Genomic DNA, 27,856 nt, shown 5'->3' with positions numbered 1-27,856 from the left:
CGTTTTTAGTTCTTGCATCTTCTAATAAACTTACGAATTACAATCAAAACAAAATGGTTTATTTGTTTAGTATTTATTTGAGTACGATCGTGGGTGGAGTGTATTTGTAATGTATAGAAAGAAAGAGAGAGGCACACACACGCACAAAGAAAGAGAAAGAGAGAGAGAGAGAGAGAGAGAGAGAGAGGGGAGTAATCCGCGTCACATAAACATTAATGTGGGTTATAAAACAATAAGCTGCACAAAAGGCGCCACATGAGTAGGTTCACCACTATATAAACAAATCATCTAGTTGTTGTGGCGGACCTCATACATCTGATTCAACGGGAGTTTAGAGAGTCTACATAAATAATATTCATACGTATAATTTACTGGGGGAAAACAATGGAAGTGGCTGCAAATCTCTAAGTACACGTTTAACGTAGTTATGGGAAAATAACTTTTTAAAAGTTCAAATATATTAAGACTTATGAAATTGAAATCATATGCATAATATTCTCCGAGAAACACAAGAAAAATTTTCCCCAATCTGTACGTGCCCCCCCCCCCTCCTCCAAAAACCCAAGTGAGCTATTAAAGGCCGACCATTTTATGAAAGCATAAATATATCATTTTTGATGAAATTTAAGTCATATGTTTATAATTTGCCTGGGTAAACACTAGAAATAGTTTCAACTCCTCTACATGCCAAACCATGTGTCCCTCTCTTTGAGAAAGGGGTTAGTTTATTGCTAATCACCTGAGGTGCCCTTACCGAGGCATGTCGACGGGGATGCCCAAGCGCTTTTTGCAGGTCAGAGTGCCTCTCTTCGGAGGAGCTGACTTCTCAATCCCACTTTCCGACCTGGGGGTCCAAGTTTTTGCGGTAGGAGAGAACTAAAAGCCCCATCTGCCCTTCCCAGGGGATCTATGGAGGCGGATCTCTCTTGAGGCTACAAATGCGTATATTCGATTCTAATTACTTAATAAATACTTAAATGTATAAAAATGTAGATTTTTTCAAATTTCGCTTTTTACCGACTATATTAGGGGGTGAAACGGGAGAGTAAAAAAGTAAAAGAAAGTAATATGAAAAGGAACACTGTGTTTCCCATTTGAGCAACGTTAGGTATATATATATATATATATATATATATACACATAATAAAATTCTGAAAATATATGCACAATATACAGTGTACATATTTTCACTATTTTACTTCAAATGTGCTCAATGCATGAGTAGTACTGCTTAATGCTAGCATAAAGATATAACTATGCCAAGTAAACTACTCAGAGGCACACACACACTATATATATATATATATATATATATATATATATATATATATATATATATATATATATATATAGAGAGAGAGAGAGAGAGAGAGAGAAAACGAGAGATAGATTATTTAAATATATAAATTTCAATATAACCCAAATATATTCATTATAAAATAGATGTTAATGCATACAATTGTTTCGACCTACCTGATAAACAGTTATCTTATCATGTTCGAAAGGTACAAAGCATAATTTGTCGTGCAGAGGACATTATCAATTCCTATAAAAACTTAACCCTCCGGTTTAGAAAAAAAATTGAAGTCCGTTCAATATATATATATATATATATATATATATATATATATATATATATATATATATATATATATATACATATATATATACACACATATATATATATATACATATATATATATATATATATATATATATATATATATATATATATATATATATATATAGTAAGTTATAAAATGTATATGGCGATTAAACTACACTGAATATTCCGCGTTTCATCCAGAGAAGAGTCCTAGAGTGAATGAAACGCGGAATATTCAGTGTAGCTTAATCGCCATATATATTTTATAACTTACTAACTAGCTCTACCTACGTATTCAGCACTTTTGAAGTAAATACTTAAAGTTTACGCATAAATTTATACTTTCGTATATTAATTTTATGTGAGTAAATGAAGTATATATATATATATATATATATATATATATATATATATATATATATATATATTGAATATACTTTTTGTTTCTCTATATGTTATTTCTCTATATTATTTTATTTTTCATGCATTCTTCCGAACATATTATTTAATGTGAGAGTTTAGATTCGAATATACGATTTGTGGTATCTTTGTAGCATGTACCATTGTTTTAATCGACGAAGGAGATTTCACCTCAAACATTCACTCAAATAAATGTTGAAAAAACAAATATTATATAGAAATAAAAATCTATGAATAATTCTGATTTTTCTAGCCTGGAAAGTTAACTTTTTAGTCACACATAGAATTGCCTTTTCAAAAAAAAAAAAAAAAAAGAAAAAAGAGAAAAGAAAAAAATTGAATGAAAACATGAACTATATTTTAAAATTGAACCATTTAAATAATCAAATAATATATAACTTTATATATAACCAGCGTTTTTCAGTAAAATTTAGGAAATCAAGAAACTGGTTCTGTCGCCCATGAACCATATATAAATATTTTTATTCAATGTTTTACATATTTATAAGCATAAATTTAAAGTTTTAACTAAAAGAAAGTAAAATGTTTTAATTGCTGTTTTTAAGTCTGTGAAAAAGTTGGTTATTGATCCAAGTTATAAAACTATAATTAAGCCTATTGTTGTGTTGATTACTGTTTATTTTGTCTGTAATATTGCAATATATATATATATATATATATATATATATATATATATATATTGGATTTTTTATTTTTGACCCCTTTTTGACCCTTAAAAACTATTTTAACCGTCTAAAGACCACACACACACACACACACACACACACACACACACACAGACATATTGGACTTTTTATGGACCGTTCTTTTATGGGTCTTTAGCCAGTTAAAATAGTTTTTAAGGGCCAAAAATGGGTCAAAATTGAAAAAAATGTAATACATTTTGTACATTCATCTTAATTATTTTTAATCAGTTCATATGCGTGTCACGTTGGTAGAATGGTAACGTCTCCAGCTTTGAATGCTAAAGTTTTGCTTTTGATTTCGATTCTAGCTGATGGCACCCAAATACATTTTTCTTTTTATCTTTGAAATCACAATTCTATAATAATATATAGGAAATCTGGACAAATCAAAATATCATGTAAAACGCATTTTATGCTCGCGCAAAGCCCCCCCTCCCCCCACGCAATATGTAGATAACTTTGTGTTTTAATGACAATAGCTTTGAGTATTTTTAATTTTTTATAATTGATTTCTGAATGCATTATTTTAGTATATCTATATATGTGTAATTATTTCATATCTACACACATATACTATATAATAAAGTGATATAATAATTGATATAATAAAATACCGAAAATATGCACACAATATACCGTGTACATATTTTCAGTATTTACTTCAACTGTGCTCAATGCACGAGTAGAGTTGCTTAGTGTTAGCACGAAGAGAAAACTATGGCAAGTAAACTACTCAGAGGCATTCATATTGCATTCCCGCAGGAAATCATTAGACTAAATCATTTAGCCTGATGATTTTTTGCGAGAATGAAACATTGTGTAGATTACTTGCAATTGCGTATTTTTTTTTTTTTTATTGTGACAGACTTTCGAAAGTTAATGTTATTGCTAACATCATCACTGGGAAAATTCGTCACAACACAATTTTCTATCGAGCCCGTTTTTTTTTTGTTTGTTTGTCCAAATTTCCACCCGACTCTATTGAAGTGGAATATGTTAAATTTAATTTATACGCAATTTATTATACTGACTTACTTTTACGGACGTAATTTTTTTTATTTCGATTAGTTACGCGTGAGTTCGGGTGGTTGTGGCCCACCTGTCTCTGTTAGACAGGTAGACCACAACCCCCAAACTCACGCGTTACTAATCGAAAAAAAAAAATGCCGCCCTTTTATACTTACTATGTTTGTAATCTAAACACAATCACAATAACACAATAACACAATATCACAATAACACAATATCACAATATCACAATAACACAATATCACAATATCACAATAACACAATATCACAATAACACAATATCACAATATCACAATGCGCTGCCCCAAAAAAAAAAAAAAAAAAAAAATGACATGAATGGAGAATGAGTTGAAGTCTCTAAACAAATTGATATTATTTCTTAATAGGGAACACTGTTTAAAACATATCTCATTGGATATTATATTGTCAAATAAACCATAAATTTATTTTAAGCCAACAATTATATTTTAGGGTAAAATAGGTTTAACGTAAATAACTTAAACAATAATGGGATAAATTTAGAAATAAAATATACATGAAATCTTTAATTAAAATAAAAATTTATGTATATAGATAAAACAGTAGATGCATTTGTGTGCATGTGTCTGTGTATAATATTTCACCGATAAATTTTTAAACTACCGGTCACATAACACTTAAATTAACAGGAAATAGTTATCTATACACCAATGATTTATAATGAGTAAAATCTTTGTTTGGATGGATGTCAGCAAGTTGAAATAAAAAATGTTCATTTCAACTTGCCGACATATTTCTATTACTTTTGCGCATGCGCAAATTCATTTATAGCTTGAAGCGGTTTAATTTTAAATCTTTCTTATCTATCTCTAAATAGCCTGAAACCGTAGAGAACGCGGCTGGAGCGCTAAATGTTTTGACTTTGATTTTAGCTGATGCCGCCCAAGTCATTAAAAAAATTTTTATTCGAAATCAGTACCGCCTCGGGGCAGTCATCAATCATCATATTAGGTACAATATAATATTTAATAGAAAATTGTGTCTGTAATAATAAATACGAAATCTGCATGAATTAAAATATGTTTAATTGTTTTTTTCCGCCCCCATGAGGATGTAAGTCAAATTCCAACGCGCCATGCTTTCCAAATCTATCATACTCCCATTTGCATGTTAAGTGGTAAACTGGAATGTAAAACAGACGACAGAGTCCATAAATTTATGATATCTGTATATGAATAAAATTATGCAACAACTTCTCGTATGTGGATGCCTTTCTAATACAACGTAACTTTAAGAATTTCACATTGACTTTTTAGTTTTTAAAACCAATGTTAATCGAATAAATAATAAATATATCGTAATAAAAAATAATGCAAATGCGTAAAATAATTCAATAAAAAAATAAATTTATGAGTCACTTTTTGCTGAAAAAGGAAAATTACTTCGTGACCATTGGATATGTGAAAGTAATTTGGCAGCATTTAAATTGCCCAATAAAAAGTCTTTACAATTCTAAACAAATCTTCGTAAAAAAAAACGAAATAATATTATCAATAGATACTTAAACAACATTACCTTAAGAAAATTACTTATAGTTTCATGACAATATGTTAATAATTAAGTATCCTATGATCAAATGATACCTTAATAATTGCATTTACTTAAAATCCTATTAAACGCATTCATTTGGAAAAAGAGAAAAACGGCATAGTTAAAAAAAAATGAGGAAATAAATGTGAAAGTAAAAAGACATCCGGGCAACAATGTAGCAGGTACAGTTAATTGATTCCAATATAATTAAAACCACCAGCATATAATGTTTAATGGGGATCCGGTGCCTGTATGTAACCAAAAAATGCCACATTTCAAAGTAAAAATTGATATTATCAAAGTTTATTTCCCGAAATATATTAATACCACTGTTAAATGTATACTTTAGAGATAAATTTATTTTAAAATAAAGCGTACTATTAATACTTATTATGAAAATAGAGGGTGTATTATATACACGTAGATCAGTAAATATACACTAGGAATACTAATGCTCTGTGGGATCATAATCACCATTTTTGATCTACTTCGATATCATTTGAAAATTCATAAACTGATATGCATTTGCTACATCTAAAAACATTGAGTCTCCTTTTTTACTTCGAAATGATTATTTTAATCACAAGTCATCATCAAATGAATATTTTAGTCACAAGTCATCATCAAATGAATATTTTAATCACAAGTCATCATCAAATGAATATTTTAGTCACAAGTCATCATCAAATGAATATTTTAGTCACAAGTAATCATCAAATGAATATTTTAATCACAAGTCATCATCAAATGAATATTTTAGTCACAAGTCATCATCAAATGAATATTTTAATCACAAGTCATCATCAAATGAATATTTTAATCACAAGTCATCATCAAATGAATATTTTAATCACAAGTCATCATCAAATAAATATTTTAATCACAAGTCATAATGAAATGATTATTTTAATCACAAGTCATCATCAAATGAATATTTTAATCACAAGTCATAATGAAATGATGATTTTAATCACAAGTCATCATCAAATGAATATTTTAATCACAAGTCATCATCAAATGAATATTTTAATCACAAGTCATCATCAAATAAATATTTTAATCACAAGTCATAATGAAATGATTATTTTAATCACAAGTCATCATCAAATGAATATTTTAATCACAAGTCATCATCAAATGAATATTTTAATCACAAGTCATCATCAAATGAATATTTTAATCACAAGTCATAATGAAATGATTATTTTAATCACAAGTCATCATCAAATGAATATTTTAGTCACAAGTCATCATCAAATGAATATTTTAACCACAAGTCATCATCAAATGAATATTTTAGTCACAAATCATCATCAAATGATTATTTTAATCACAAGTCATCATCAAATGAATATTTTAGTCACAAGTCATCATCAAATAAATATTTTAATCACAAGTCATAATGAAATGATTATTTTAATCACAAGTCATCATCAAATGAATATTTTAATCACAAGTCATCATCAAATGAATATTTTAATCACAAGTCATCATCAAATGATTATTTTAATCACAAGTCATAATGAAATGATTATTTTAATCACAAGTCATCATCAAATGAATATTTTAATCACAAGTCATCATCAAATGAATATTTTAATCACAAGTCATAATCAAATGAATATTTTAATCACAAGTCATCATCAAATGAATATTTTAATCACAAGTCATCTTCAAATGAATATTTTAATCACAAGTCATAATGAAATGATTATTTTAATCACAAGTAATCATCAAATGAATATTTTAGTCACAAGTCATCATCAAATGAATATTTTAATAACAAGTCATCATCAAATGAATATTTTAATCACAAGTCATCATCAAATGAATATTTTAATCACAAGTCATCATCAAATGAATATTTTAATCACAAGTCATCATCAAATGAATATTTTAATCACAAGTCATCATCAAATGAATATTTTAATCACAAGTCATCATCAAATGAATATTTTAATCACAAGTCATCATCAAATGAATATTTTAGTCACAAGTCATCATCAAAAGTAATATTTTAATCACAAGTCATCATCAAATGAATATTTTAATCACAAGTCATCATCAAATGAATATTTTAATCACAAGTCATCATCAAATGAATATTTTATCAAAAGTCATCATCAAATGAATATTTTATCACAAGTCATCATCAAATGAATATTTTAATCACAAGTCATCATCAAATGAATATTTTAATCACAAGTCATAATGAAATGATTATTTTAATCACAAGTCATCATCAAATGAATATTTTAGTCACAAGTCATCATCAAATGAATATTTTAATCAGAAGTCATCATCAAATGAATATTTTAATCACAAGTCATCATCAAATGAATATTGTAATCACAAGTCATCATCAAATGAATATTGTAATCACAAGTCATCATCAAATGAATATTTTAATCACAATTCATCATCAAATGAATATTTTAATCACAAGTCATCATCAAATGAATATTTTAATCACAAGTCATCATCAAATGAATATTTTAATCACAAGTCATCATCAAATGAATATTTTAATCACAAGTCATAATGAAATGATTATTTTAATCACAAGTCATCATCAAATGATTATTTTAATCACAAGTCATAATAAAATGATTATTTTAATCACAAGTCATCATCAAATGAATATTTTAGTCACAAGTCATCATCAAATGAATATTGTAATCACAAGTCATCATCAAATGATTATTTCAATCACAAGTCATAATGAAATGATTATTTGAATCACAAGTCATCATCAAATAAATATTTTAATCACAAGTCATCATCAAATGAATATTTTAGTCACAAGTCATCATCAAATGAATATTTTAATCACAAGTCATCATCAAATGAATATTTTAATCACAAGTCATCATCAAATGAATATTTTAGTCGCAAGTCATCATCAAATAAATATTTTAATCACAAGTCATCATCAAATGATTATTTTAATCACAAGTCATCATCAAATGATTATTTTAATCGCAAGTCATCATCAAATGATTATTTTAATCACAAGTCATAATGAAATGATTATTTTAATCACAAGTCATCATCAAATGAATATTTTAGTCACAAGTCATCATCAAATGATTATTTTAATCACAAGTCATCATCAAATGAATATTTGAATCACAAGTCATCATCAAATAAATATTTTAATCACAAGTCATCATCAAATGAATATTTTAATCACAAGTCATCATCAAATGAATATTTTAATCACAAGTCATCATCAAATGATTATTTTAATCACAAGTCATCATCAAATGATTATTTTAATCACAAGTCATCATCAAATGAATATTTTAGTCACAAGTCATCATCAAATGAATATTTTAATCACAAGTCATCATCAAAAGTAATATTTTAATCACAAGTCATCATCAAATGAATATTTTAATCACAAGTCATCATCAAATGAATATTTTAATCACAAGTCATCATCAAATGAATATTTTAATCACAAGTCATCATCAAATGAATATTTTAATCACAAGTCATCATCAAATGAATATTTTAATCACAAGTCATCATCAAATGAATATTTTAATCACAAGTCATCATCAAATGAATATTTTAATCACAAGTCATCATCAAATGATTATTTCAATCACAATTCATCATCAAAAAAATATTTTAATCACAAGTCATCACCAAAGATTTCTCTTTGAGAACAACTTGTGGTGTTATCTGGAGTCTGAGTGACAAGTTTCTTTGGATTTCCAATACTCTCCACCTCTTTCAATAACTTATGTCCCAATCTTCAAGTCAAATTCGACAACCATCACTAGGTTTTTTCGCTGTCACCTGCATCTGGTAGATCTTTTCACCTGCATCTGGTAGATCTTTTCACCTGCATCTGGCAGATCTTTTCACCTGCATCTGGCAGATCTTTACTGAACTGACCATGCATTCTCTTCTCAATCTACATTTCTTTTGATTTTATTCATTTGTTGACTTAAATTTCTTAAATTGACTTTATATATATATATATATATATATATATATATATATATATATATATATATATATATATATAGATAGATAGATATATAGATATATAGATACACATGGGCCGATTTCGATTAAAAATTTGTCTTGCAGAGGAAATTATCAATTCCTATAAAAACTTAACCCTCCGGTTTAGAAAAAAAATTGAAGTCCGTTCAATATATATATATATATATATATATATATATATATATATATATATATATATATATATAGATAGATAGATAGATAGATATATAGATACACATGGGCCGATTTCGATTAAAAATTTGTCTTGCGTATGGATTTCTAATGCCATTGTAGTACCAACACGTCACTACCATCGAGAAACACATTTTTCTTCTGTCGAGTGTTCCATCTTCATCTCTCCATTTCCTATCCTGGAATATTCTTTTAGTGGCAAATACGAAAACATTTTCAGCTATCTATCATATCCATGAATGGCAGCGTGAGCTCTCTAGTAGAGGAATACACGATTACCAAATAAATTAAAAGATTGAGCATTTCAGATCACGATTATAAACCTCTTTAACGAGAGATCACGTTGACATAAAGATAAACGGTCCCGGCTGCTGAGCTTCGGAAATCTGCTATAAACACTCGCCACGTGTATACAAACTGAATTCTTATCTATAGACCTCACACACACTGCACATACACAGCACATACACACATCACACGCATAGCATACACATCACACACATAGCATAATCACATCACACACACCTACACGCTCATTGATGATTTAGTTTATATTAAAAAATATATTTGGAAATGAAAACATACGAAGTTTTTAGCATAAGAATAAAGTAAGCGGTTTTGTATTTTAAAAATATTTATTTTTCTACATTCTAAATATGCGCACTTTTCGCAAAAATACACAAAACAAGCAAAATAAAGTGCGTCGAATCCCTGAAAAACGAACGATAACCCTAACCTTTGTGGACCAAAGTTCAGAGAGAAGGTCTGTAATCGCTTCTGAGACCGCCTCGGGGCAGTTATCATATCCAAAAGAGAATTCGATAGAACAAATTGTGAAAAAAACAAACAAACAAAACAAAACAAAAAACAAACAAACAGACACAAGTTTTATGAATAAATCTATTTTAAGTTTTCTTGACGTTTTTTTTTTTAAGTATGCTTAATTATTTCGTTGGGCTATTAATTCTGTAATTATCATCAAATAATATTTAGTAATATTTAGTTAAATTTTGTTTCATACAAGGAGAAAGGTAAAAACCCTACGTTCAAATCCAGAGCTTTCCGATTTTGTTGAAATTCAAATAATAAACTTTATAGACAGTAATTAATATATAGTGTTTAAATTCATTTTCTTTAGAGCATTATGAAGAGATGTTAAGGCTAATAATTTTGGCTAAACTTTGAAAATGAAATATTTTCGACATTATGATTATTTGAGATTTTATCCATAGTATTTAGACATCAATTCTGCTGATTTCTAGTTCTTCTTTAAGACATTTAAAGCTTAATCCGAAACTTTGTGGAATTAACACTTTTTAATGGATTTCGATAAAAATTAAAATACGGATTCCATATAATAATAGCATATCTATCTTAATATTAAATTTGATAAAAAGATATAAGACTGCCCTGTTCTGTATTATAATTCTCCCTTATAAATTGTGTAAATGCTAAAAATTTAAGGAAAATTGGATAATTTCCAGTGGACCTGGGAATGGGGCATCTGTCCTGAGCACCAGCTATATTATTACATGATATACACTTTTCAAGCATGCGTCATGTGGATACATTACTTTGCGTTTTCCATACCAACTGCATAGGTTTGTGCACACACACACACACACACACACACACACACACACACACACACACACACACACACACACACGCGCGCGCTACATATTTATTTGTAATGATGAATAAACATAATGTATTAAATAAAAAAGTTTCACTTCAAATAACGAAAAAAATTCCGGATTGATTGAAACATTTGGCAAACTCATTCGTGCATGTTCATGTATAGGGGGAAGGTGTCGAAAAATCTATATTTACCTTTTTGGGACGTGAGAGCGCAACAGCAAAATTAAAATCAATAAATCAATCAACATTCTCATCTAGCTATTATTTATCTAACTGTGAGAACCCCCCCTCTCTCTCTCTCTCTTTATATATATATATATATATATATATATATATATATATATATATATATATATATATATATAGCGTGTATAATATAGAAATGTATAATATATATATTAACGTATATATATAATATGCATATATGTATATATATAATGTATATATATATACATATTATACACTTGTATATTATATACATAAATCTATGTTAGACATAGATGTATTTATCAGGCGCCTGATGATTCTCTCTGGGGATGAAACATGAACATGTTTGTGTAGCTTACTTGCCATATATATATTGTCATACTAATACTACAACGCCTATATATATATATATATATATATATACATAGAGAGAGAGAGAGAGAGAGAGAGAGAGAGAGAGAAAGAGAGAGAGAGAGAAAGACTGGTTGATTCGTTTCAAATCGTTGCCTTACAGAGTAGAGCAACTCAAGAAAACCTTGTCTCCAACCTTGAACTATTTAATTATTTGTTACTTATGGTTACTTGAGTAAAACTTCCTTAAATTTGTACATCTGTTATTATAATAACAAGGCCGATAGCCATTAGTCGCGTGCTCTCGTGTAATGAATGAATGCGTGAATGTAGGATTGACATGAAATTCTTAAAGATAAACTAAAGTGACCGAAAAATGGGCTGAAATGACTTCAATAAATAAAAAGTAAATGACTTAGAATGACTTTAATGAACTTAAGGATGAATTGAATGACCTTAAGAATGACTTGAATGCTTAAACAATAATTGAAATCCTTCAAAAACAACTTGAATGATCTTGAGACTGACTGGTTGTAAAGTGGGTGATCATTTTACATTAAATTAATACAGAAAAGTGATCCACCACTTTATATCACAAAGTTACAAACATAAGTACAGCAGGTAGTGAGAACAGATACTACACTTTGATCTTGGCCAAAAGGCCAAGAAAAGCGGTATTTATTTGCTCCCCCACCGAGCAAATTAGGCACAAGGCCGATTTTTAAAGTGAGGAGTGAAGGGGAAATGGGGACCAACTCCCGGGGAGTAGGGGAGCTGGATATTGACAATTGGTATAAAGGGTTGCATAAATCTTATATGGGGGGTTGCCCCCACATATGGTCTTTGCTTGCTGTATCTGCCGGAACAGATACTACTTTGATCTTGGCCCAAAGGCCAAGAAAAACTTAAAAAGCTAAGAACAGCATCTATTAACAACAGACCTTTGATCTTAACCAAAAAGGCCAAGCACAAAAGTGTTACGGATAGACCGACAGACCGACTGATCGACGGACCGACGTAGTAACTTATAGAGTCGCTTGCACGCGACTAAAAACAAGTTAATTAATGCTTGCTTTTCTTAACGATTTTTGTTTCTTTCATTTTGAAATGTAAAATTTAACCAAAAAAAATAAAATCTCCGATTTGTGTACGACTAAAAGAAATGCGTCATGGTGAAATTTATATCGTAATAACATTAATGTGAAAGAGTTTTCACTAACTTATATACTTGGCCGCTGCTTTGTTGTGCGTATCTGTATGTTTTAGTTTGGAAGAATAGCCTTATTTGGATCTTTGTCCGTAGAATTTAGTTGACCTGAAAATAGTCGTAAAGACACTTTTCGTTCAAAATGTCAATTTTCTATGCACGAAGTAAAATTTATACGCCAATAGAACTTCGTAAACTAATAAACGAAAAAGTGCCATTAAAGTAAAATAATAATAATAAAAACAGTTATAACTAACAGTGAATTGTAAATCAATATGAAAATTAATCGTATATCGCGTGGACATGCTGAGTTTATTTAAATTCTGACTTAAAAATTGTATATTAAAACAAAAGGAATTTTAATGTCACTGTCATTTATAAATAAAGATATAAGAAAATTTGTTTTCAGTCTATTCTTAATAATTCTTTACGAATAACTATTTAATATCAACAGACATACATGGTCCATGTTCACTAACACTCATCAGTGTAGTCATATATAAAGGTAGTTCCGGTTGAACTCAGAACCCGAGTCACTATTAACTCCAATTGAGTATTGTTATATAAACACAGTTAGGATTCTATTATCTACAAATAAGTTGCACTAGAAAGGCTCTTTGTAAACACAAGAAATATAGAAGCAATTTACTATGCTGAACGCAATGAAATGAAGACTACTTCTTGTGTACATGTGTTAGGAAAAGTTCACCCCACTAAAGAAAACGAAACAAAACAAAAAAGCAGATACACTAACATCTGTTGGTATCATAGAAAATGCCGTCGGGTTAGAGTTTGATAGGATGAAAAAAAAAAAACAAAAAAAAAACTGACAAGGGATAGTGCCACTCAAGCATCGACCGGAAGTGTAGAGAGAGTAATAATGTAGCACTGAAGTTTACTCTTCGGTGTCTCAAAATCAAAATGCGTAAACTTGTTTGTGCGCAGATAGTTTGCGCATACACTACCCTGAACAAAAATAAATAATTATATTTTCGATCAATCAGAGAACTTTCTGAATTTATTCAGAATTGTCTTACTGGGAGCCACTTCGATCACTTAAAAAGCCAGATTTTTTTTTAATAAACCAGTTCAAATGAAATCCACGGACCGGCTTCCTCGGCGCTCCTTCGTTTGACTTTGAATTACTGGCATGTCAATTCACGCACAATATTTATAATATATATAATGTTATATAATATTTAGCGTAGCGACACACACACACACACACACACACACACACACACACACACACACACACACACACACACACACACACACACACACACACACACATATATAAAACAAAAAACAATGAACATGGACTTTTATTAACAACTTTGAATGAAATATAACCTATTTAATTGAAAGGAGAAGTTTTGATTAAAATTTTCTAACCCTTGTAGCGCACGGCCCTTTTCTGACTTCTTCGATATCCTTGTTTTACTCTAAAATATTCACGAACATTCTATGTTTTTCTATTGATGTAAACTTCCATTTTAAACACACACACACACACACACAAATATATATATATATATATATATATATATATATATTATCTCTTTTGTGAATATATGCTTTCTGAACTCTTATTCTGTTTTGTCTGTCGTATAACACGTCTCTCATCTAATTATAAACATAAAAACCTTTTACGTTGACAGTATTTCTCTGAAACCACTTCATCTCAAAATACATCTTCCAAATGAAAGCACCTACAAAACATCGACTGGCATCCCTGGAAGGTTTATTGTTACTCAAATTCCAAATGATTTTATAGTGAACAGAAATTGGACATAAAAAAGAAAAATGAGACGACGGACAACCGCAATTACTTTTCATCATCAGATTTTATAGAAAGCAATTTATGACTCGCAATTTTCAGTCACCGGAAGTGACAATTTGTTCGATTTTATGCGATTAACCTAATCGACCGTCAAATTACACCGTAAGAGAAAAATAAAATAAAAGAAAATGTATTGAAATCTGTGAGTATAAAACTAAAATAAAATTCATTTTAATATGAGCATTTTCTATTCACATTTCAGCCGATATAACGTTCGACTTTCTTCAAGTGCATCTTTTTAAGCAATCACTTCTAAGTGGGCGTCTTCTGGAGATTGAAGGTTCAATCCTCATTGCATAATAGCTAAGAATAACAATAACTAATTAACACGTCTGCTCGGTGATGGCTAACGGAAGGAGAACAATGTACCTCATATGGATAAAATAATGACTCAGTTCGAAATTTTGTATAGGCTTTCGAATTCGACATACAAATTCATAACTTTGAAGAACTGCATCCGAAGAAGATCAGAAGTTACATGGGCAGAAGTTATATGGTCAGAAATTATATGGTCAGAAATTATATGGTCAGAAGTTATATGGTCAGAAATTATATGGTCAGAAATTATATGGTCAGAAATTATATGGTCAGAAATTATATGGTCAGAATTTATGTGGTCAGAAATTATATGGTCAGAAGTTATATGGTCAGAAGTTATATGGTCAGAAATTATATGGTCAGAAATTATATGGTCAGAAGTTATATGGTCAGAAATTATATGGTCAGAAATTATATGGTCAGAAGTTACGTTGTGCAAATAGCATTTGAAATGAGAATAGTAGTCCGACTTATCCAAATAAGACAAAATGATTTCATTATTTTTGTTTTTATATTTCGTTTATTCTCCTTTCACACTTCTTAAAGCAATAATGAAATTCATTCTGTGCGAAAGCAGTCAATATTAACAAGCAAAACTAAGTGAGTGTCGAGAAGAAGAACAAACTAGTTGATATACTTGTTTATTACACTCTCGGTAAACGAATTCACATGTTTTTTTGAATGAGCGATCAAATTTCCTTTAAAATAATAATAAAAAAATCAATATCCAGAGTTATTTCGTTTAACATGTTAAACGATGCAATAATTAGATCATCCCATAATCCCCCCCCCCTTACTCGAATTACCTATGCCTTGAATAACCGCACCCCGTCAACTTTGCTTCGACCACTTCCATATTTAAAAAAGAATAAAAAATCCAGTTTCCATAACGAGCGTTAGGTGTCAATCATACCATAGTATTTCCGAGGGTGGGGGGGGGGAAGTGTTTTCTTATGAATCAACGTGACATACGACTTTTTAGATCCAATTTAGCATTCGTTGTATCTTTAGTCTGTTTAATATATTCAGTAAAAAATAGCAAGAAAAACAACTAAAGTAAAAAGAGAATGTAATATTTTCGAGATCAGTCGACTGCACGTGTAAAAGCCGTCCACATATTGCCGTCGTTATTGATACCGCAGGCATGTTAAAAAATAATAAAAGTCTTCACCGGAGAAAGTCAAAATATATTAGTTTCGTTTGCCTTTTTTTTGTTTTATTTTAAAGATAATACTTTTTTTTCAGAATTGTTAGATTCCTTTATTTTTTTATCTATATTTTCTTCAATTCGTCATTATATCTTCACCTCTGTGTGAGTGTGTGTTGTATGTGTGTGAGTGGATTTGACACGCAGGCGCGCGCGTGTGTGTAAGGAAAGAATGAAGGAGATTCGACTAAAAAAAGCCGTTAATATTATCTAAGGTTGATTTGCCGCACATCAAATGTACAAAAAAAGTCGTTACTATTATCCCAGGTGGATTTGCTGCACATCAAATGTACAAAAAAGTCGTTACTATTATCTCAGGTGGATTTGCTGCACATCAAATGTACAAAAAAAGGCGTTACTATTATCACAGGTTGATTTGCTGCACATCAAATGTACAAAAAAAGGCGTTACTATTATCTCAGGTTGATTTGCTGCACATCAAATGTACTAAAAAAAGCGTTACTATTATCTCAGGTTGATTTGCTGCACATCGAATGTACAAAAAAGGCGTTACTATTATCTAAGGTTGATTTGCTGCACATCAAATGTACAAAAAAAAGGCGTTACTATAATAACAGGTTGATTTGCTGCACATCAAATGTACAAAAAAGGCGTTACTATTATCACAGGTTGATTTGCTGCACATCAAATGTACAAAAAAGTCGTTACTATTATCTTAGGTTTATTTGCTGCACATCAAATGTACAAAAAAGGCGTTACTATTATCACAGGTTGATTTGCTGCACATCAAATGTACAAAAAAGGCGTTACTATTATCTTAGGTTGATTTGCTGCACATCAAATGTACAAAAAAGGCGTTACTATTATCTAAGGTTGATTTGCTGCACATCAAATGTACAAAAAAAGTCGTTACTATTATCCCAGGTGGATTTGCTGCACATCAAATGTACAAAAAAGTCGTTACTATTATCTCAGGTGGATTTGCTGCACATCAAATGTACAAAAAAAAGGCGTTACTATTATCACAGGTTGATTTGCTGCACATCAAATGTACAAAAAAAGGCGTTACTATTATCTCAGGTTGATTTGCTGCACATCAAATGTACTAAAAAAAGCGTTACTATTATCTCAGGTTGATTTGCTGCACATCGAATGTACAAAAAAGGCGTTACTATTATCTAAGGTTGATTTGCTGCACATCAAATGTACAAAAAAGGCGTTACTATTATCACAGGTTGATTTGCTGCACATCAAATGTACAAAAAAAGGCGTTACTATTATCTTAGGTTGATTTGCTGCACATCAAATGTACCAAAGAATGCGTTACTATTATCTCAGGTTGATTTGCTGCACATCAAATGTACAAAAAAAGGCGTTACTATTATCTCAGGTTGATTTGCTGTGCATCAAATGTACAAAATAAGGCGTTACTATTATCTCAGGGTGATTTGCTGCACATCAAATGTGCAAAAAAGTCGTTACTATTATCTCAGGTGGATTTGCTGCACATCAAATGTACAAATAAGGCGTTACTATTATCACAGGTTGATTTGCTGCACATCAAATGTACAAAAAAGGCGTTACTATTATCTCAGGTTGATTTGCTGCACATCAAATGTACTAAAAAAAGCGTTACTATTATCTCAGGTTGATTTGCTGCACATCGAATGTACAAAAAAGGCGTTACTATTATCTAAGGTTGATTAGCTGCACATCAAATGTACAAAAAAAGGCGTTACTATTATAACAGGTTGATTTGCTGCACATCAAATGTACAAAAAGGCGTTACTATTATCACAGGTTGATTTGCTGCACATCAAATGTACAAAAAAGTCGTTACTATTATCTTAGGTTAATTTGCTGCACATCAAATGTACAAAAAAGGCGTTACTATTATCACAGGTTGATTTGCTGCACATCAAATGTACAAAAAAGGCGTTACTATTATCTCAGGTTGATTTGCTGCACATCAAATGTACAAAAAAGGCGTTACTATTATCTCAGGTGGATTTGCTGCACATCGAATGTACAAAAAAGGCGTTACTATTATCTTAGGTTTATTTGCTGCAATTCGAATGTACAAAAAAGGCGTTACTATTATCTTAGGTTTATTTGCTGCACATCGAATGTACAAAAAAGGCGTTGCTATTATCTTAGGTTTTTTTGCTGCACATCAAATGTACAAAAAAGGCGTTACTATTATCTTAAGTTTATTTGCTGCACATCGAATGTACAAAAAAGTCGTTACTATTATCTTAGGTTTATTTGCTGCACATCGAATGTACAAAAAGCGTTACTATTATCTTAGGTTTATTTGCTGCACATAGAATGTACAAAAAAGGCGTTACTATTATATCAGGTGGATTTGCTGCACATCAAATGTACAAAAAAGGCGTTACTATTATCTCAGGTTGATTTGCTGCACATCGAATGTACAAAAAAGGCGTTACTATTATCTTAGGTTTATTTGCTGCACATCGAATGTACAAAAAAGGCGTTACTATTATATCAGGTGGATTTGCTGCACATCAAATGTACAAAAAATGGCGTTACTATTATCTCAGGTTGATTTGCTGCAAATAAATGTACAAAAAAGGCGTTACTATTATCTAAGGTTGATTTCCTGCACATCAAATATACAAAAAAAAGGCGTTACTATTATGTCAAGTGGATTTGCTGCACATCAAATGTAAAAAAAAGGCGTTACTATTATCTCAGGTTTATTTCCTGCACATCGAATGTACAAAAAAGGCGTTACTGTTATTTAAGGTTGATTTCCTACACATCAAATATACAAAATAGGCGTTACTATTATGTCAGGTGGATTTGCTGCACATCAAATGTACAAAAAAGGCGTTACTATTATCTCAGGGTGATTTGCTGCACATCAAATGTGCAAAAAAGGCGTTACTATTATCTCAGGTTGATTTGCTGCACATCAAATGTACAAAAAAGGCGTTGCTATTATCTCAGGTTGATTTGCTGCACATCAAATGTGCAAAAAAGGCGTTACTATTATCTCAGGTTGATTTGCTGCACATCAAATGTGCAAAAAAGGCGTTACTATTATCTCAGGTTGATTTGTTGCACATCAAATGTGCAAAAAAGGCGTTACTATTATCTCAGGTTGATTTGCTGCACATCAAATGTACAAAAAAGGCGTTACTATTATCTCAGGTTGATTTGCTGCACATCAAATGTACAAAAAAAGGCGTTACTATTATCTCAGGTTGATTTGCTGTACATCAAATGTACAAAAAAGGCGTTACTATTATCTCAGCTTGATTTGCTGCACATCAAATGTACAAAAAAAGGCGTTACTATTATCTCAGGTTGATTTGCTGCACATCGAATGTATAAAAAAGTCGTTACTATTATCTCAGGTTGATTTGCTGCACATCAAATGTACAAAAAATGGCGTTACTATTAACTCAGGTGGATTTGCTGCACATAAATGTACAAAAAAGGCGTTACTATTATCTTAGGTTGATTTGCTGCACATCGAATGTACAAAAAAGTCGTTACTATTATCTTAGGTTTATTTGCTCCACATCAAATGTACAAAAAAGTCGTTACTATTATCTCAGGTTGATTTGCTTCACATCAAATGTACAAAAAAGGCGTTACTGTTATCTAAGGTTGATTTCCTACACATCAAATATACAAAAAAGGCGTTACTATTATGTCAGGTGGATTTGCTGCACATCAAATGTACAAAATAAGGCGTTACTATTATCTCAGGGTGATTTGCTGCACATCAAATGTGCAAAAAAGTCGTTACTATTATCTCAGGTGGATTTGCTGCACATCAAATGTACAAAAAAGTCGTTACTATTATCTTAGGTTGATTTGCTGCACATCAAATGTGCAAAAAAGGCGTTACTATTATCTCAGGTTGATTTGCTGCACATCGAATGTACAAAAAAGTCGTTACTATTATCTTAGGTTTATTTGCTGCACATCGAATGTACAAAAAAGGCGTTACTATTATCTCAGGTTGATTTGCTGCACATCAAATGTGCAAAAAAGGCGTTACTATTATCTCAGGTTGATTTGCTGCACATCAAATGTGAAAAAAAGGCGTTACTATTATCTCAGGTTGATTTGCTGTACATCAAATGTGCAAAAAAGGCGTTACTATTATCTCAGGTTGATTTGCTGCACATCAAATGTGCAAAAAAGGCGTTACTATTATCTCAGGTTGATTTGCTGCACATCAAATGTACAAAAAAGGCGTTACTATTATCTCAGGTGGATTTGCTGCACATCAAATGTACAAAAAAGGCGTTGCTATTATCTCAGGTTGATTTGCTGCACATCAAATTTATAAAAAAAGGCATCGAGAAAATGCTAGATACATATGTCCAAATAATAGTCATATCATATATCCACATTCGAACTATTACAAATATCAGAAATAACTCAAAAGTACGAGAAACATTGCAAGTAGAAAACTAATCGATGAAGCCGCCTATTTGGTGAACTGAGAACAGATTCTAAAGTTTCAGGATTTTCTGGAGATTTGAAAAGCAAATGTGCTCCTCAACTTTCGGGTTCGGATCCAAGTCAAGGCGATAAATCATGTCCCAGTATTTTTGGTAATACGTTTTTTTACAAAATGCGTACATCCATGTTTATTTTGGTCTTGTCCCCCTACCCCAAATTAAATTAATCTCTAAAGGACACCATCTACTCACAAACTCTGTCCATACTTCCCCCCCACTTAATTTGCACTCCAACTTAGAGATCAATCTGTTTGTTTTATATTTGATCAGCGTTCCATCTATTTAGAGAGTGTTGAAAGAATCTTAATCACCAGTTTTCATTTTTTCTTATCCCGATATGATACCAATGAATTGGTACACGCACACATAACTTTAAAAATAAGCACAATGTTTTTGTAAAGTAGGATGACCTGTAGAGTAAATGCAATAGCCATCAACTCTATTCATTCACCATATATTTGATGGCTTGTGCTGAATTTTGCTTAAATGAATTTATATCTTTTTGGCAGATATGTTATTCAAAGTGCAGTACACGTTCTGTTTTCGAGTCTAGACGGAGGCCATTTTTAATCTTATCCCAATCCAAATGGACCCTTTTTGGAGGTAGTTGTATCTTCTCTTATTTAGAGATATTTATATTGGAATAATGAGTTTTGGGTGTGGCATATATTGGAATAATGAGTTTTGGGTGTAACATACATTGGAATAATGAGTTTTGGGTGTGACATATATTGGAATAATGAGTTTTGGGTGTGGTATATATTGGAATAATGAGTTTTGGGTGTAACATACATTGGAATAATGAGTTTTGGGTGTGACATATATTGGAATAATGAGTTTTGGGTGTAGCATATATTGGAACAATGAGTTTTGGGTGTAACATACATTGGAATAATGAGTTTTGGGTGTGACATATATTGGAATAATGAGTTTTGGGTGTAGCATATATTGGAACAATGAGTTTTGGGTGTAACATACATTGGAATAATGAGTTTTGGGTGTGACATATATTGGAATAATGAGTTTTGGGTGTAGCATATATTGGAACAATGAGTTTTGGGTGTAACATACATTGGAATAATGAGTTTTGGGTGTGACATATATTGGAATAATGAGTTTTGAGTGTAACATATATTGAAATAATGAGGTTTGAGTGTAACATATATTGAAATAATGGGTTTTGAGTGTGACATACATTTGAATAATGAGTTTTGTGTGTAACATATATTAGAATAATGAGTTTTGGGTGTGACATATATTAGCATAATGGGTTTTGGGTGTAACATATATTGGAATAATGAGTTTAGTGTGTAAAATATATTGGAATAATGGGTTTTGAGTGTGGCATATATTGGAATAATTAGTTTTGAGTGTGACATATATTGGAATAATGAGTTTTGAGTGTGGCATATATTGGAATAATGAGTTTTGCGTGTAACTTATATTGGAATAATGAGTTTTGGGTGTGGCACATATTGGAATAATAGGTTTTGAGTGTGGCATACATTGGAATAATGAGTTTTCAGTGTGACATATATTGGAACAATGAGTTTTGAGTGTGGCACATATTGGAATAATGAGTTTTGAGTGTAACATATATTGGAATAATGGGTTTTGGGTGTAACAGCACAAATATTTCCGATTAAAGTTTAGTTCATTATTTGAGAGTGATACATGTTTGCGTTTTATCATTTGCATGAGGAAAGCATAAAAAATCGAACAAAGGTTAATCGTGGTGAAGAATCAGCAAAAAACAATAAAAATGTCAGTATAATTGTTCAGCTGATGTTTATAACGCAGGTTTCCAAAAAAACAATAAGGGAATAGGTTGGCGTTGTCGTATAACGAAAACCGTGTTTGAATGGGGAAAAACGAGTTAAATTTTTAAGGGTCAATGTTCGCCGAAAATCGCGAAACCACGTGATTTTTTCTTTTTTACTGGCTAGACTTCAAACATCAAAGATCTGTCTTAGTACTGTCACTAATGAAAGGGGGAAATGCTCACAGCGTGGCTGGGTGTATCGAAACGAACTATCCGTCGATCTGCCTATCTTTTCCTTTCTCATGCGGATACAAATAACATTTCCCCTAATATTATTGTGTGTCTTTTTACATCAACCATTTTTTATAAACATCGGCGTCCGAGTAGGTTTATCAGTTGATGAATATAATCTGGACTCACGACGATGACACGGATGTATAATGGTGTATACACTAGTCGGTAAGTGAAAATGTAACACAGTTAAAGTATAAAATTATAATTGAATAAGGAAAGAACGTGTGAAGTTTGAAAATATAAAGATTATGATAACTACGATTACAGCAAATCTGGGCATCCATAAATCCGAAAAAAATTAGTTTTTGTAGAAATACTGATTGCTGTAAATAATTTTCTGACAGAGACGTGAAGCGAGTGGAAGGACCAAATAGATAGCGAGTAATGTGTTTGCTACTGTCTTTGTGGTAATACATAATAGAAAAACATTTTGTTTGAATAAATGTCATAAGTTTTAAACGGACATAAAGTGTACGTATAGTTTGGCGAAGCATGCTTTAGGAAGTACTGTAAGTGGCATGAAGGAAAGATTTGTTTTGAAGCATTCAATTAGTTTCCTATTGAACTGTAGTAACAACGGAAAAGTCGAGATCATTTTATATGATATATATATAATCATTTATATGATATATATATATATATATATAATCATTTTATATGATATATATAATCATTTTATATGATATATATATAATCATTTTATATGATATATATAATCATTTTATATGATATATATAATCATTTTATATGATATATATATAATCATTTTATATGATATATATAATCATTTTATATGATATATATAATCATTTTATATGATATGATAAATCATTTTATATGATATATATATAATCATTTTATATGATATATATATAATCATTTTATATGATATATATAATCATTTTATATGATATATATATAATCATTTTATATGATATACATAATCATTTTATATGATATATATATAATCATTTTATATCATATATATATAATCATTTTATATGATATATATAATCATTTTATATGATATATATATAATCATTTTATATGATATATATAATCATTTTATATGATATATATAATCATTTTATATGATATATATATAATCATTTTATATGATATATATATAATCATTTTATATGATATATATAATCATTTTATATGATATGATAAATCATTTTATATGATATATATATATAATCATTTTATATGATATATATATAATCATTTTATATGATATATATAATCATTTTATATGATATATATATAATCATTTTATATGATATACATAATCATTTTATATGATATATATATAATCATTTTATAATATATATATAATCATTTTATATGATATATATAATCATTTTATATGATATATATATAATCATTTTATATCATATATATAATAATTTTATATGATATATATAATAATTTTATATGATATATATATAATCATTTTAGATGATATATATATAATCATTTTATATGATATATATATAATCATTTTATATGATATATATAATCATTTTATATGATATATATATAATCATTTTATATGATATACATAATCATTTTATATGATATATATAATCATTTTATATGATATATATATAATCATTTTATAATATATATATAATCATTTTATATGATATATATAATCATTTTATATGATATATATATAATCATTTTATATGATATATATAATCATTTTATATGATATATATAATCATTTTATATGATATATATATAATCATTTTATATGATATATATATAATCATTTTATATGATATATATATAATCATTTTATATGATATATATAATCATTTTATATGATATATATATAATCATTTTATATGATATACATAATCATTTTATATGATATATATAATCATTTTATATGATATATATATAATCATTTTATAATATATATATAATCATTTTATATGATATATATAATCATTTTATATGATATATATATAATCATTTTATATGATATATATAATCATTTTATATGATATATATAATCATTTTATATGATATACATAATCATTTTATATGATATATATAATCATTTTATATGATATATATATAATCATTTTATATCATATATATATAATCATTTTATATGATATATATAATCATTTTATATGATATATATATAATCATTTTATATGATATATATAATCATTTTATATGATATATATAATCATTTTATATGATATATATATAATCATTTTATATGATATACATAATCATTTTATATGATATATAATCATTTTATATGATATATATAATCATTTTATAATATATATATAATCATTTTATATGATATATATAATCATTTTATATGATATATATATAATCATTTTATATCATATATATAATATTTTTATATCATATATATAATCATTTTATATGATATGTATAATCATTTTATATTATATATATAATCATTTTATATTATATATATATAATCATTTTATATGATATATGTATAATCATTTTATATGATATATATAATTTATTTATATGAGAAGATTTTTCATTTTGTCTTTACAATAATAACTTTGCTTTCATAATCTCAACATGTTTTCAAAATGATTGCATAAATTAAAACATTAAAATAAATACATAGTACTATTTGTAATCGAGCATTATATAAAACCATTAAGGATTAACCGAATTAACTCATATGAAAAAAGCTGTCTAAGAAGTCTAAGGCGTTAATTATAGTTTATAAATGAAATAATATTATCGTTGATTAATGATGAAAATCTTTCAAATTAAAAATCAAAACAAAAAAACCCAAAAAAACAAACTAATTTAACAAGAAACAACGCTAAAAAAGGAAATAAATAAGTACTGTACTCCTCTCTTTCTCTTGTTCTCTCTCATCCTTTTATCCCAGCGAGTAAAATTAATTCAGAGTAAACTCCCCTGTATTCCACTGATGGTTTTATATGCATTTTTATGTCTAATAGTTGAACATTATTTAAATCAAAGAAAAATCAATAGTAATTACATAATTTAGTATTAAACGCATGAAAGAATATTTGAAAAAAAAACTACTTAAACTTACGTAAAAAACAGAGAGAAGAAAACATGTAATATCATAGACTTTGTTGCTACTATCATTTATCAATGAAAAATTCTAATTAGTTAATGAAAATATATAATTATCTGTGAAAAAAAACCCAACCGTGTTTATCTTAAAATTTATCTTACTAAAGGATATATGTGGCAGGATATAACATGTAATCGGTGAAACAGATTGAAATTTCCATTTCATTATGTGAAAAATCCTTAATTTAGTTAGCTGACGGAATCAAATAGCAATTTGATAGATTAGATGCTACTTAGGCTTGATAGTGAAAATCTAATCGATTTATATATAAGTAATCGGGCAAGGCCACAGGGGAGACAACCAAGCAAACAAAAAAAACCCTGAGAAAAATGAATCCCAAAACAACAAAACTAAAGTTGGCTTTCCAGGACACTATACGAGGGGCGTACAATAAGTAATGCCCCTGACCAACTTCCAGTCGTCTGATCCAGCTGAAATTTTGCATATGCAATGATGTATATCTCTACAGGTTATATGGCAAATGACGGTTCTGAACTAATTGTGGTTTCTGTTTTACAGGTGTTTGAAATGAGTCAGTTGTGAAATGGAGCCTATTGAATGTCGAGCATTGATCCGTTTTTTGTATTTGAAAGGACGCACACCACAGGAGACTTTTGATGAAATGAAAGAGACTTATGGTGATAATGTCCCATCATATGACCTTATAAAACGCTGGCATCGGAAGACCGGAAGTCTGTGGACACAGCTTCACGACCTGGTCACCCCCTTCTGCCATTGATGAGGCATCTATCCGTCAAGTTGAGGCTGCCATTTTGGAAGATCGGCGCATTACTATTCGCCAAATAGCCCAAGATGTCAAAATTAGTACAGAGTCTGTGGAAACTATTATTCATGACCATTTGCATATGCATAAGGTGTCTGCCAGAGGGATTCCTAGGTTGCTCACACCATTCCAGAAGTGAGAACGCGTCGAGTGCTCGAGGATGAATTTGGAGATGTGCCAAAAAAATGAGTCAAAGTTTTTCAAAAGACTGATTACACAGGATGAAACCTGGGTCCATCACTATGATCCAGAGACCAAAGCTCAGTCAATGCAGTGGAAGCACTTGAACTCACCACCTCCAAAGAAGGCAAGGGTTGAGCCCTTCACTGGCAAGGTCATCCTCACAGTCTTCTGGGACCAGGACGGAGTAGTGATGACAGATTTCCTGGCAAAGGGTACCACAATTACAGGAGCCTATTATGCTTCACTTTTGAGGAAATTAAGGGAAGCTATCAAAATTAAGAGGCGGGGCAAGATCAGCAAAGGTACCCTCCTCTTGCAGGACAACGCTCCGGTCCACATATGGCATGTCGCCATATCAGAAGCACGGGTGTGTGGTTATGAAATCCTCCCTACTCTCCTGACCTTGCACCCTCTGACTTTCACTTCTTTCCAGCCATGAAGTTGTTTTTGAAAGGAAAGCGTTTCCCAGATGATGCAGCCTTGATTTCTGAAGTCACGTCGTGGTTGGAGGATCAACCTGGGGTGTTCTACAAAAACGGTCTCCAGAGGCATCAAACGATGGGAGAAATGCATAACTCTGGGTGTTTCCTGTGTAGAGAAAGACTAACAACTGTGCCAAGTTTCGTTGCTCTACTGCGATGGGAAGTGGGTCGGGGGCATTACTTATTGCACGCCCCTCGTGTATATATATATATATATATATATATATATATATATATATATATAGGCAAATTTGGGTATATTTTATTGGTTTGAAAATATAGGTTCTTTTCTACCAATTGTCATAAAATTTTAACCATAGAATATTTATAGTCTTCAAGTTTTCATGTAGTTTCGTCCCATAGACCCAAAGATATGGATATTTCAATATTCGATATGGCTACCAGTATCTATTTATCTATTTATCCATATATATATATATATAT

At 29.8% G+C, this 27,856-nt stretch overlaps 1 protein-coding gene and 1 pseudogene across 1 annotated transcript in view; one reads left to right on the top strand and one right to left on the bottom strand.

Moving 5' to 3' along the window:
- LOC145268773 (acetylcholine receptor subunit alpha-type unc-63-like) overlaps window positions 1-27,856 on the top strand; it is a 141,712-nt gene that overhangs the window by 6,229 nt on the left and 107,627 nt on the right. The window lies entirely within an intron of this gene.
- LOC145274036 (U2 spliceosomal RNA) lies at window positions 12,280-12,418 on the bottom strand (annotated as a pseudogene).

The sequence above is a fragment of the Euprymna scolopes genome, chromosome 4, assembly GCF_053919585.1.
Source record: "Euprymna scolopes isolate OS-2025 chromosome 4, ASM5391958v1, whole genome shotgun sequence".
NCBI classification, from domain to species: Eukaryota; Metazoa; Mollusca; class Cephalopoda; order Sepiida; family Sepiolidae; genus Euprymna; species Euprymna scolopes.
Note: the sequence above shows the minus strand (reverse complement) of the source record. Positions and strands in the feature narration are given on the sequence as shown.